Genomic DNA, 14,049 nt, shown 5'->3' on the forward strand with positions numbered 1-14,049 from the left:
GTGAAACACTATGGTAATTCATAGCTCTGGCTGAGAAAGCATTTTTTCAGTAGCCTCAAAAATTTTGAAAATGTCCTCTAATAAAAGGTGAAATTTAAAACCTAGGATGTTCTCCTACCAAAAGAGCAAGAAATAGTCTAGACGATTTTCAAGGGATTTGCTTTCAAACAAGTGAAAACTTTGATAACCACAAAGATTACTTTTTAAAAATCCAGTTCCTTGCTCAATAAATTCAGAAAAATATTTTTCACTCAGACTTAAACTTTAAACAGTGGAATCCAAGGTATACAACTCATCCACAAAGTTAAATGGTTGCCACACTGTTCTTTTGATACTGCATTACAGTTTGAGCTGAGAAAACAAATCAGATTAACTTCTTTGTCTAATTCCATGTTTTTCACATTACAAATTGTATATGGCTGGGTAACTCTTTTCTTGAAAGTCAGTCATTTCACAGCACTGGTTTCAACTATTTATTCTGAGTAGTTTTTAATATTGGAGCTATTTTGGTCCTGACTGTACACAAAGGTTACCTAGAATGATCCTCCATCTGCTTCTCCTCGATTTTGTATGAGCTTCCTGAAATATAAACTAAAGAATTGCTGTAACATTTCAAAAAGTGAAACCATTCTTTAAGGATTAAGGTCAGGAAAGTATATGTGCATGGGATATAAATGTTTGTGTTCTTAGTGTCTTGATCCTCATCATTTGCCTCATTTGCTTCATCAGATCTTTACATTTGTGTTCTGCTGCAGACCTTAATATCAAATTAAGTAAGACTACAGGATTCTCAAGCATAGAGATAATCACTGGGAAAATACAATTGATGAGAAGTCTCATAAAAAAATGAGATAAATATTGATGAGAAAAGAATTGTGGTATCTGCCAACCTGTTGTTATGCTGTAAAACCACCATTTTGTAATGCCAAGCCAAATATTCAGCCACTTTTTTTCCTCTGGATGTAATGCAAGCTCTATGCTTCACTCAAACCTCCTTGAAGATTCTGGCTAAGTGCACAAATATGAACAATGTTTTAAATCTGGGGTTGTAACAAGATCTGAACCCAAGATAGTTTCATATAGTTTAGGAATTCCTAAGGAAAGAATGGAACAGAACTTAATAGGATTCAATTTTTATCTAGAGTATGAAAGCAAAACTTGCACAGTTTCACTTACAGTGAAACACTTTCTCATCGTGGACTGCTATGGAAAAATACCTGACCAAAAAAAGGACTAAGACTGTTCTCAGCATCATTTAGAATTACAAATGTTTATTGTCATTATTTATTATAATGAAATTGCTGAAAGAAACCTAATGTGGTATGGCCACAGTCTGTGTTAGGACCACAGTCCATGATAGTCCCTGGTGCTGTTGTCCCAGATACATAGTAAGTAATGCATCTCATTGAACACACTCCATTTTTCTGGTGGAACTTACAGTTCTAAATGTGACAGCAAATGAACATTAGACAAGTATTTAGTACTTAGAAAGAAACGTGTAATTCATGCAATAAAATGTCAGATTATTACTTCTTCATGTCAATAGGACTTTATTTAGCAAAGGTTTATTCCTGTTCTCAGCCATATGACTGGATTTGAAATTAAGGTCTTTGTTTAATTTCTTTAAAACATCATTCCTGTTTGTACATCTTCTGAAATTCCTTTTTTGAATGTAATTGCTTCAAAATCTCAAAGGATATTAATAGCTGCCTGAACTGATACATTTTAATACTAAGTACTGTGATTTAAAGTACTAAAGAAAAAAATGAACAAAGCGAACTTCACACAATTCTAATCATGTTCTGGCAGCTGATTCTTTTATTTTCTATCAGCACCACTTTTTTTAGTGTCTGAGATGCAGCTGTAGGTTTACAGTTCCGTAAGGCCACACTGCCCCTGTTCCCAGGGATGACGTGAAAACCTAAACAAGCCATTCCTCTATTAGAATCCATCATTTCCTCACTTTTACTAAGGGTGAGGACACTTTCTGTTGACCAATAGTATTGGAAAATGAATTGCTTTTTCCTGGTCAACTCTCATAATTTTTTAGAGTACTATTCTCACTGGGGAAGTTGTCACTGAGCTTGTACCTATATCTGCAGACAGCTCTGTTCAATAAGAATTTAAGCAATACATTTTTCTGTGTCTGATGTTAGGGCAAAGGACACTTCTGTTATGCAGATACCCCAAAATGGCAGTGGAAGGCTCTTTCCTCATTCACTAAGAAGTCCAATTATCTATCTTCTTCACAGGTAGATGGTGGAAATTACAGTCTTTAACTTTGAGAATGCCTGTAATGTGTTTCAGAATCCGATGAGGACAATTTCTTATTACAGAGAAATCAAGAAATTGCATTCTCTTCACACTTCCCCTCCTACCCCCCATTTTCTTGCTGGATGAACGACTGTCAGACAGGCAGGAATGAACCTCCTCCATTTAATGTATGTGCTTATTGTCCCCAGCTGCAACATAGAGCCCAGTTCCTGTTCTATTTGATGACACCCATGACATGATTTAAATGGACACACCACCATAATCTTCAGAGAATTAATCTTGATAGAGGCAAAGATATATCATCAATGCTGCTTTAAGAGCAGTATGATCCAACTAATCTTTTCCATTCTCTAACTACTGAAACTTCTAGATTGTGAGGTTTAACAGTAGTCCACATTACATCCTCCCCTCAGTGCCTTGTAGTTGGTAAGCACAAAACTCTGGGGGTTTTAGGTCTTACAGAGAGTCCTGATCTTTCTGGATTTTTCTTTGCCCTCCTTTTACTGTTCCTCATAAAATACTGTTTGTCATTCTCATATATATGTGTGTGTGTGTATAACATACGAGTGAAATTACTTTAACAGCTCTGTTCTTCAAAATTCCTACTGAAGAGTTCTGGCATCAGTAACATTTTACCACTCAGTAAGTAACTGCAAATTGGTTCCACCTTTTCTACCATGAAGACCTTGTGGTGTCTGAATGATGAGAAGAAAAGGCATTTCTGTTTTTTCTGCCTTAACCTAATTTCCTTAAAGAGCAGTTCCAATTTTTTTGTCTTTTAGAGATCATGTTATGCTCACTGAGGAACATAACTATGCCAAAAAAGGAGCTGTATGTAGAGCAGCTCAAGAGAAAGTGGAGAGGTAGCAATAGATTGAACACTCCTTGGTCACAGATTAGAGTAGCCTCAATTACCTCTAATTATGTGTAGCTGCTATGGCTTGAATGAGACATTTCAGCAACCAAGGGTCAGCACTGGAGTACTTCACCTGCTGCCCTTTCTGTGAGACAAATACTCTTTTTCAGATTCCAGAAAAAAGACCTGCCATAAAATATTTCATCATATGTCCAGGACCTATGATTTTAGGCAAAGAGTTTGTGCAACAGCCGAGTCACAAGTTCTACTCTTTCCTTTAATATCTTTTTTTTTTCTTTATCATTTCTTCTTTTTCAATCTACAGCTACTTTCAATCCTGTCACTGTCTCTTCACTTGTCATCTAAGTTCTTTTCCATGGCATTGCATTTTTATGCTTCTTGCTCGTTCACAAACATATTCCATACAGCTACTAAGAGAGCTGTCTCTTCTAGCTCCATCGTGACAATACGCTCACTTCCATTTTCCTTGAGTGATGCTTTTCTTCTACGTGGTCATTTCCTGATCTACTCTGCCTTCCTGCATCCTGACTGTGCTTTCAGACTACAAATGCATTTTCCTTGTAGTACTCTTTCTTTTCATGTTATATTTCCATGTTGTTCATATTTTGCCACGCTTGGGGAGGTGACTCAGTGATTCACATCACATGCCTGTTGTCCAGCAGTCCTTCTCATTAACCCACACCAGGAACTGTGCTATGAAGCCTGGGCTAATTAACAAAGTTTTGCAAGATGTGCCTGTGTGGGCTGAGTGGAGCTGCTCCACTGAGTTGCACTGGTGAAACTTTCCAGAGTCACCCTCACCTCCTCCACACAAAACTCAGGCACAAAACTGCTCTGAGGTCAGTGAGATCCTTCATTAGCCACACAGGGATGCACTAAGACATTGCTGGTTTTCCTTTGATTATGTCTACCGTGGACGTTTTGCCCAGGCCAGCTGTCAAGAAGTTAGCTCAAGCATAGAAACAGTCCAGCTGTGACAGGTTGGAGTCACATTTAGACTGATTTCCCACTTGCTGTTCACAGCTACACAGGGTGTTTGCAGCCAGCAGTGTAAACACACCATTTTCCTTCCCAGGACTGGTTATCAAGACAGTCATGCAAACAGAGTTCTGAATCCTGAGCAGGTACAACCACCCAGGTTATACACCCACCTCCCTTTTACATAAATCCATTATTCCATCAAATTTCACTGAGATGCTGTAGCCAGTCTTACTGGATGAGTTAGAAATGTGAATTAACAACACTTGCATAAGCAGAGGCTTTGGAAAGGGAAAGAACTCAGAGACAAATTCAGTTTTGCAAAAATGGTGATATATTACATGTAATTAGCCCGTAATGATGATAACACTTCTGAAAACCTGCAGTAGCTTATGAAATAATCTAAATTTAGTGCAATTAGTTTACTAGTACTTACATGGTTGATTTGGGGATTATGGTTACAAAAGTCTGATTTCCCAATATGAATAACATTTTGTATGTAAGAGAAAAATATATTTTTAAAAGCAATCTTTCTTCCTTTTAACATGGTAACAATAATAAAGTTTTATTTTTTCTGTATGATTTATTTGCACTAAAAGATTACCTTAAATAGGATCCAGTTTTAACTTTATCTAAATACCGTAAATAGCATGACAGCATGACAGCATGACAGTAAATGAAAATGAAACCAAGTGCAGGGGGAAAAGGGCAAATTAGTAAGTAGTTCAGTGATTTTGAATGTTATTCTGAGTGGAAAAAAAAAAAAAAGCAATAAACAATTGACATTCCATGTTTCTGATCATATTCATTTGTAGTTCATGAGTTGTTGTATCTTGAGTAACCAGTGATCCTTTTAGTTTGGATAAAATTCCTGTGCAATTGCTAAGAAAGTTAAGATGCTCTCAGCAGTTTAGGCCTTTCTTTCTCTGCCTTTTTCCTTTTCTGCCTTCACTCCCAACTCACTTTTCAGTGTATCTTTTTTCTTACAGACTAGTGTAGGATTACTTGGAAAGTGTAGAGAGAAATCAGTTCTGCAGTTACCTTTACTTCTGAGTAATGTAAAACTAGGAGTGGCCAAGGCATCATTTACATACAGGACAGCTGACCAAAGTGTTGTATGCTGGGGAAGAAAAACCTACATTAAAACAAAACAAACAAACAAGATTGTGACAAAAAAAAAATCAGAGAAACAATAAATATTGTAAAAGCATATAGGTTACCTAAATAGTAAATTCATCTCCGATATATCACTTCAAACCAGTTGTATTTTTTCCTTTTCTTCACTGTTTTCTTTTTCTCTTTGGAAACTCTTCTGCAAATAGACATTCCTATTTTCTGAGTCCTTTCAGCCAGAAAACATACTCCAACCTTCAGTCCAGCACCTGGGAATTTATTCAGTGGAATGTATCTTACTTCAGGTGTTCTACTTGAGCCAGTATGCATTTACAGAATGTGGAAAGAAAAAAACCAAAATCATAAACATTTTCATTCTCTCCAGCCTCCTAACTTCAGCTGAGGTTGTTCACAGAATTAATTTAGCAATGATTTAAGTGCATTTGAGGTCTTCAGACAGAATTCACATTTGTTACAATCTCAAGAGCTGAAGACTGTAAGTTTTTTTTCTTTTCCCATAAGCTCAAAACTTCATTGGTAAATGCTATTTCTTCCTGTACTATACAAATATCTCCTGTTTGAACAGTCCTTAGTTACTCTGTCCCATACCTACAACCTCTCCCCAAAGCTATAATGCTGATACTTCTCCTTCCAATGACATTTTCCTCCTGAGGCAGTTCCCTCTTCTTGAGAGTGGTCAGGGCACTAACATTAGCTTGGAACTCTTTGAAAAAGAGATGTCACGGTTTCTGGGATAATTACCCCAGAGGGTTCCATACTTCAGATGTGATTTGGCATCTTGTAGAGAGTGAAACCACTCAGCCCCTGCACTCTCAGCTCAGCCACGTGTGATACACCATGGATACCAGAGGGATCATTTTCACTGACTCATTCAGAGCATTTGCTGGCCCTACAAGAAGACTTAGCACCAAGGCTTCTGGAAATAGATATCAGACAGAAGTGGATGGTACCTTCAGAAAGATAATTTGGTCCCTGTCCATGCCTGGCACCTGGCAGGTACCATCTTTCCAGGACCTGCTTGTGCCTCTGTGGAGACCAGAACCGCACATACAGCCGGACCATATGACACAAATAGCCTGGCTTCTGTTTGGGGAAACACCAGGCTGCTGCTCACATGCAGCTGGACTATCCTGTGGCCAGGCAGATCCCAGAGGGAGGTAGGAGGAGGGCTTGCATGTGTGGTGCTTCTGCCACCTCTGCAGTAGCTTGAGCAGCCTGACCTGGAGAGCTGGACACTGATGCAGCACAGGAACAGCTACTGCACAGCTATTCATGTGCCACACAGAGGGAGCCACCGACAGATGTTCAACCAGAGCAGGTACAAATGCCTTGGAAAAAATATATGGCATTTCAACAGCTGGGGAGCTGGGACATCACCAGTATCATAGAATCACAGAATGGCCTGAGTTGGAAGGGACCTTAAAGATCATCTCACTCCAACCCCCTACCATGCACAGGGACACCTTCCACTAGACCAGGTTGCTCAGAGCTCCATCAAACCTGGCCTTGAGCACTTCCAGGGTTGAGGCATCCACAGATTCTCTGGGCAACCCCAGTGCCTCACCACCCTCATAGTAAAGAATTTTTTCCCTAATGTCTCATCTAAACATACTCTCTTTCAGTTTGAAAGGACACGATACTTGTTTACATCAGCATCTCAGTCATATTGTAGCACTGATTATCTTCAATTTTGCCTTCCTTCCCTCCCCCTCTTCTGACCCATATATCCTCTAATTGTTTGTTAGGGGATCATCTTTTGGCCACATGGCTTCTTGTTTGTTTTCCTTGCGTGACCTCCGGAGGGATCTGTCAGAGAGGAATTCTTATCTTCAGCCCATAATCTCTTTAAAATCTTTCCCAGCTCATGGCACTCTATTCAAAAGAACCTAATAGCTGTATTAGGTTAGTTGGCTTTGTTATTTTTGTACAGTTATTCATTAACTGCAGATGAGATTTTTAAAAACACCATGGGAAAAAAAAAGAAGATACAAAAGATACAAAATCACAAACACATTCTGTTCTATGCAAGCTGAATTCTGCCCTATACTGTAGGTCTTTAATAATAAGTTTTAAGTATATATGAAAGCCATGAATAGCTCTGTATTTCAGTTTGATTGTAATTCTGTTATTGCAAACCACTCAACCACTTTTATTCTAGGCAAGGATCTTCAGAAATACCTGAATATGTATCTACAGCCAGTTAAGAGTAAATTTCATTTGAGATCATAAATAATGAAGATTTTTAGCCTTACAAAGACTTGGCAATCAGATCAATATTTAAATATTGGAGGGCAGGTTGTCCCATATGGGTGGATCCTACTATCATGTGCTCCGTCTGTGAGATGTGTGCTACACTTCCATTTTACAAGCCAATGTTCTTTCTCAGGAATATTTATGTCTAAATAAATTATGCTAAAGCTATAACAATCTTTGCCAACTCAGTCCCCTCGCAAAGGAGTAAGAAATCCACTTCTGAAGGGCAGTCTTTGGAGTACTTTAGCATGCCTGGACATAACTAGACAGACAGTGAATAGTTCAACTTTCTTGCTGCATTAGGCTTGCAAAGATAAGCCAAGAAAAATAAAAATGAAATGTAGCTGTTAGTTGGTGCTGCTATTGTGACTTTGCAGTTCAATAAGTCAGAATATTCCATAGCTTATAAATAGAATTTCATCCTACTTCCACTACTAATAAAAAAATAGAAATTAGGTTGATCAGAAAACCCAATTGTGGGCAAAACACCGTAATCCACAGAAGTTTGCCAAATGCTATTTGGACATTGACCATGGTTCATGCAATTGTTCTGACATTATTTATTCAATGAGAACTGATGCACAGTTATTAAAAACAATCAAACATTTTCCAAGAAACAAACAGAATACCCAGGGGCAGCATTCCTCTTTGGCACCAGAGGATAAAGAACTTTGTGTCTCTCTCAGACTGTGTTGAAATATGGGTATATTTTGTCATGTGCCCTTTTTTAGAACATTTTCACAGGGCACAGGCTTGTGTCAATGGATGTGGGTACTACAGAATGTGTGATTCCTGGTGAGCATCTTTGGAAGATAGATTTCCAAGTGAAACTTCCAAGAACTCCAGACACTCCTGTAGGGAAATAGAGCTCATTAATTTATTTTTGCATTGTGTTAACTATAACTGTGAAATAGGAGCAACACACTTCAATGTTACTGTAATAACACACGTGCATACGGAAAGATACAGTAAGTTCAACTTTATTTGGCTCATCACCTATCATTCCTTTCAGAGTGGGTGAAAAAAATGAGAAAAAAGGTTTGGAAGAGTTTGTTCCAGTAAAGCAATTCTCTGCTGCATCAAACCTTATTAATGAAAATTTAAAAACCCCTACATCTCTTTAATAAATAAGCAAATAGTGTGTGTATATAATGGTACGGTAATAAAAATGCTAATTATTCAATATTGGAAAATAATAGATCTGCTTGCAATAGCCTTGTGTTAATTAGTAGCCTTTTTTCCCCCCAATGCAGTTTTATTTTCATGAGTAACACTATGCTGTTTCAACAGAGAATGCTTCCTTTTTTGGATTTCATAACACTCCAGGGCACACTAGACAGCAAATCAGTTACGCCCAACGTGGAAACATTAAGAAAACAGGAGACTCATTGAAGTTATTTTGGTATCTCCTCTTTGATTTATTGCGAGTAATTTCAGCAAAATATCCTATAGGAAGAGTGCAGAACTTTTCTGCACATTACATCCTAAATTAGGCTTACTTAGGGAAAACATCTACGTCGTGCTCAGTATTACTATGGGGTATTAATTTGATTTGGGAAACTGCATAAGAGATTTTATGACTAAAAACGTCTGAAGAAAAGAAAGGAAAGTCATTATAACACTTGGTATATATTCTCTAAGGCTTTGATCACATGTTAGCAAAGCTGTATAATGCCTCTGTTATTTAGACATTTTTGCCAACATCTATATACCTTGTGGGTAAACTGAAGATTAAAAAAAAAATTATCTCCATTATACTGCTGGTATTGAAGCTGTCTTTATTTCCCTTCCAGTAATCTAAGCAATGGGGTAATCCCAGCCTCTGAATTCCTGCACACTTTTGGGAAACTCTCTCCTAAGTTACAAGAAATATTGAAAATTGTTACCTCCATTAATACCCTGGATTGCATACTGACATTTTTCTGGTCGGTCCCCCAAAAACATACAGCAAAAATCCACCTATATTTGATGTCAGTAGTAAATGTTGTATACTTTGCTTTAAATTTTATGTTCCGTCTTCCCTTTTTTTTTTCCTCTGAGATGGTAAATAACAGTTGGAAACTGTTTATCTCTACAAATACCTGTTTGGAAAGGACTTGGAAAGGAATGGACAGAGAAAGCAGATATTGGTTGAAACAGAACATTTAAGAATGTAACAAACATCTTTTAACATCTTTAAACAGAGGTATGGTGTAAGTCTCTCAATGATAGAGCAAATCTGGTTGTGTCACTGTAGTCTGGATGACCTAGAAAGAGAAACTACCTTTTTTTATTGTATAAAATCTGTCCCATTGATGGGAATGAAAATAGCCTTTAAAAAAATGTGATGTCATAGTGCTATTCTCAAATGATAAATTCTAGTGTCAGTTATGATTTACTCATAGAGAGAAAAGATAATAGAATTTCAAAAGAATATTGCAGGGAAATCTTCCATAACATTCAAGGAAAATACTTATATTATGAGTGGCTGCTGGTGGTATTATTATTATTAAAGTTTTTATGCTTATTATTAAGACTGCCAGACACTATTTTCTACAATACTGGGTTTTTTTAATGTGACAGTCTTCTACTGAAAGGGCTAGAATTTGCCATACTAGATATCTGCCTCAGTCTAAATGTTAAGTACAGCCTGAGCTACATAATCCAACTATATCACTGAATAAGGATAATGAAAAATATTTTTTCCACTTTTGCTCACTGGGAAAGTGAAACACAGAGTGTAAATGTTGGTGAAGGGTAGTTCTGCCATGAGGGAAGATTCACTGTGTGAGGAGACTGAAAAGTGATGCAAGGAAAGGGAGCTGCAGAGGGTTATCTCGACCTGATGTAGCACTGGATTCCAGAGAACATTTAACAGGGATAGGAGAAAAGATAGGGCAGGGCACAAGGGAGGAGACTCCCTGACCAGCCCCGAGAGAGAGTCTGTGGCTGGGAACAGGGCATGGGAGCAACAGGGAAACAAGAATCTGGGGGCAATGGTCTGAAGGTTGGCTGGGCAAGGAGCCCAGGGGAAGAGCTGGGAAGGAGCTGGGCCCAGTTAGGGTTGTTTCTGAGTACTCCCATTTTTCTGCTATCAGCAGATAAAAGCCAGAGTCGCCCACTCTTCTACAGAGTAGCTCTGTGGAAAGTGCTGGAGTACATTCCTACTTGTTGACTGTGATATCAGTCTTCAATTAAATGGAATTACCTTTTAACATTTTATTTAAATTGAAAAAAAAAAAAGGTGGGAGAGGGTAAATTTCATAGAGTTTCTTTCCCTTCCTTGACACTCACTTAGGTAGCATGTCACATTCACATTTGTATTCTTATTTTTTATTCATTTCTTATTAATACCATGCTCTAATACTACAGTTCTAAAACTGTGCTCCTTGTCAGTAAAGAAAACCAATTTCCCTCCTTGCCCCAAAGGAGTCTGACAAACTCCATATATGAGTAGAAGCAGAAATAAATTAAAAAATTAAGATGATGGGAAGCAGGTTGCTTAATATGAGAGGCAGAGAGGTTGGAGACAGTGAGGGTCACATGGGGACGCAGAGTGGCTCAGAAGAGCAGAGAAATCACAAAGTTGAAAGGCCAGAGCATCAAAGGAAAAGGCAGGTAAAAGAACCACAGTTATGAGCATGAGTCATCAGAAATGGCATTTGACAGTCCATGGTCAGCACGGCCAGAGGGTTTATTAGTATAAAAATGACATCATTGTGCTACTTTCTAAATCTGGTAACAAGAAAATATAAACAACTCCTCGTGTCTCGTTAAAATCAATGGCATTAAAGAAGGATTAGTTATATGAAAGGAAGAGATTTACTGAGGTGGTGTGGTGGGTTGACTTGGCTGCATGCCGGGTGCCCACCAAAGCTGCTCTGTCACTGCCCTCCTCAGCTGGGCAGGGGAGAGAAAATGTAATAAAAGACCACAGGTCGAGAAAAGGGCAGAGAGAGATCACTTACCATATTTATGCATGGGCAAAACAGACCTGACTTTGGGAAATTAGTTTAATTTTTTTCCAATCAAATTAGAGTAGGGCACTAAGAAACAAAAAATGAATCTTACAGCACCTTCCTTCCACCCCTCCCTTCTTCTTAACTTCACTCATGATTCCTCTACCTCCTGTCCCCCAGTGCTGCAGGGGGACAGGGAATGGGGGCTGTGCTCAGTTCATCACACGTTGTCGCTGCTGCTCCTTCCTCCTCAAGGGGAGAACTTCTCACACTCTTCCCTTGCTCCAACGTGGGGTCCCTCCCATAGGAGACAGTCCTCCAGGAACTTCTCCAGTGTTGGTCCTGCCCACAGGCTGCAGTTCTTCATGAACTGCTATAGCATGGGTCGGTCCCTTGTGGGGTCACAAGTCCTGCTCCAGCATGGGCTTCCCATGGGGTCACAGCTTCTTTCAGGCATCCACCTGCTCCAGTGTGGAGTTCTCCAGGGGCTGCAGGTAAATCTCTGCTCCACCACAGACCTCCAAGGGCTGCAGGGGCACAGCTGCCTCACCATGGGTTGCACCACAGACTGCAGGGGAATCTCTGCTCCAGCACCTGGAGCATGTCCTGCCACTCCTTCCTCACTGACCCCTGTGTCTGCAGAGTTATTGCTCTCACATATTCTCACTCCTTTCTTAAGCTGCAATTGCCGTTGTGAAGGTCCTTTCCCCCTTCTTAAATGTTATCCCAAAAGCACTACCACCATTGCTGATGGGATCTGCCTTGGCCAGCAGTGGGTCCATCTAAGAGCCTCCTGGCATGGGCTCTGCCAGACATGGGGAAAGCTCCTGGCAGCTTCTCACAGAGGCCATTCTTGTACCTGCCCCCCAGCCCCTCTCAAAACCTTGCCATGCAAACCCAATACAGGTGTCTCAGTGCCCAGGTCGAATTAAATAGGTATTTTATTGTGCTAGACAGCTTTGAGTGTCTTATCCTACATGCTCTGTGTCCAAACCAGAGAGAACAGACAGTCTGCAGCCTTTGCAATGGATATTTGAATTGTATTTCTACGTTTTCGGACACAAATGCCAATCATACAAATATTTGTGGCTTTTCAACTGCCTAGATATTTTTAAATGAAATTATTTTCACAATCAGAACGTAAATCATTTACATAAAAGGTTCCAAATGGTTCCCTTAGAAACATTTTAGCCTACTGTACAAAGTGTACATTTTTCAAAGTGAAATTTTAGCACAATGGCTTTCAGCAGCTGCTCTCATGCTTATGTGGTGCTTTGTATGAACTCTGCCTGCAGTACTTCATGCCTCATTTTCTCTAACCTGACATTGCCTATATTTGTTGAATAATTGGTGAAAACGTATCATTGTTAAAAATGTTTACCACTCTATTCTAATGGGAATAGCAATAAAAGGGTAGGGGCAAAAAATATGTCATATTACACAAAAAGCAGCACAACTGCACCCTTCAGGGAGGCCTCAAAAGGAACTGTGAAATTCATGCTGTTGAGAAACTATCGGGCTTCTTTCAGATGTTTTTACTGCTTCTTTCTTTTTTTCTTGTGGTGGATGTTTGCATGAAAACAAGAGGTCAAGTTCTGCTCTCAAATCAGCATAAATTTGAAATTCAACAGTTACAGTAAACAAATAGCAGTGTAAGCAAAAGAAATCCCACACTGGCTTTTTGAGTGTGTTTTATGGCCAGTGACCTAGATGTTGGACCAAATTTTTACCCAAACTGCAGTGTACTCAGACCTCTGGAATTATTCTGCTTCAGCCTGATTTTTAAGGGAAAAACTCTCATTTTTATCTTTTCTTTTCTTCTTTTTTTTTTTTTTTAATTAGCATCTAGAGAGTGTCTCACTGTTTAATTGATGAACAGTGAGTTTTGTGCCTGAAAGTGTAGAAAACGTGTACTGGTGCCTGGTTTTGGCCATGCACTCCCTCTGACAGTGGACAACTTAGATAATACACTTGTGCCTTAGTTTTCTCCCCTCAGGGGCAATGCAGACTGGCCTTAACAAAAGTTTTGAGGGACACTTGGTGATATGTGAAGAGTGCTTTGGTTGCAAGGGGCCACTGAACTACAGCAACAGCTGAATAGGTTCAGTCATTTTTTTGTCCAAAATATCAGAGTAAACAATACAAGTTGGAACAATGCACTGTTTCCAGAGTGTGATTTTAAAGAATGTGTTATGATGATGATGTTGTTGCTATGGTTACAGATCCATCTAAAGAAGTGAATGCACTAAATACTATTAAGAAAATAAAGAAAATATTAAGCAGTAGATAAAAAACCAGGTGTGTAGGAGTCAATGGTTTTGGTTTTGCGATTGTAAATACTCTTAATATTTGTGAAAGTGTCAGGCTGAAAGAGCTGTCCAAAAAAGGATGTAATGTCTGGCTAGTGCTTGGAAGGCAGATCTCTGATGCTGATACTCACTTTGCAGACATCCAGTACTCTTCACTACTTCTCTCCCTTTTTCCTGGACTTATTAATATTCAATGGAAAATCATGGTATAGGAAGAAAAGAGTATACAATGTCTTTCTATAAGAGTTGTTGTATTAAACTCAGGATCTTACGCAGAAGGTGACAA

This window comes from Pipra filicauda, unplaced genomic scaffold, assembly GCF_003945595.2.
Source record: "Pipra filicauda isolate LSUMZ 115617 unplaced genomic scaffold, ASM394559v2 scaffold104_size2351352_pilon, whole genome shotgun sequence".
Taxonomy (NCBI): domain Eukaryota; kingdom Metazoa; phylum Chordata; class Aves; order Passeriformes; family Pipridae; genus Pipra; species Pipra filicauda.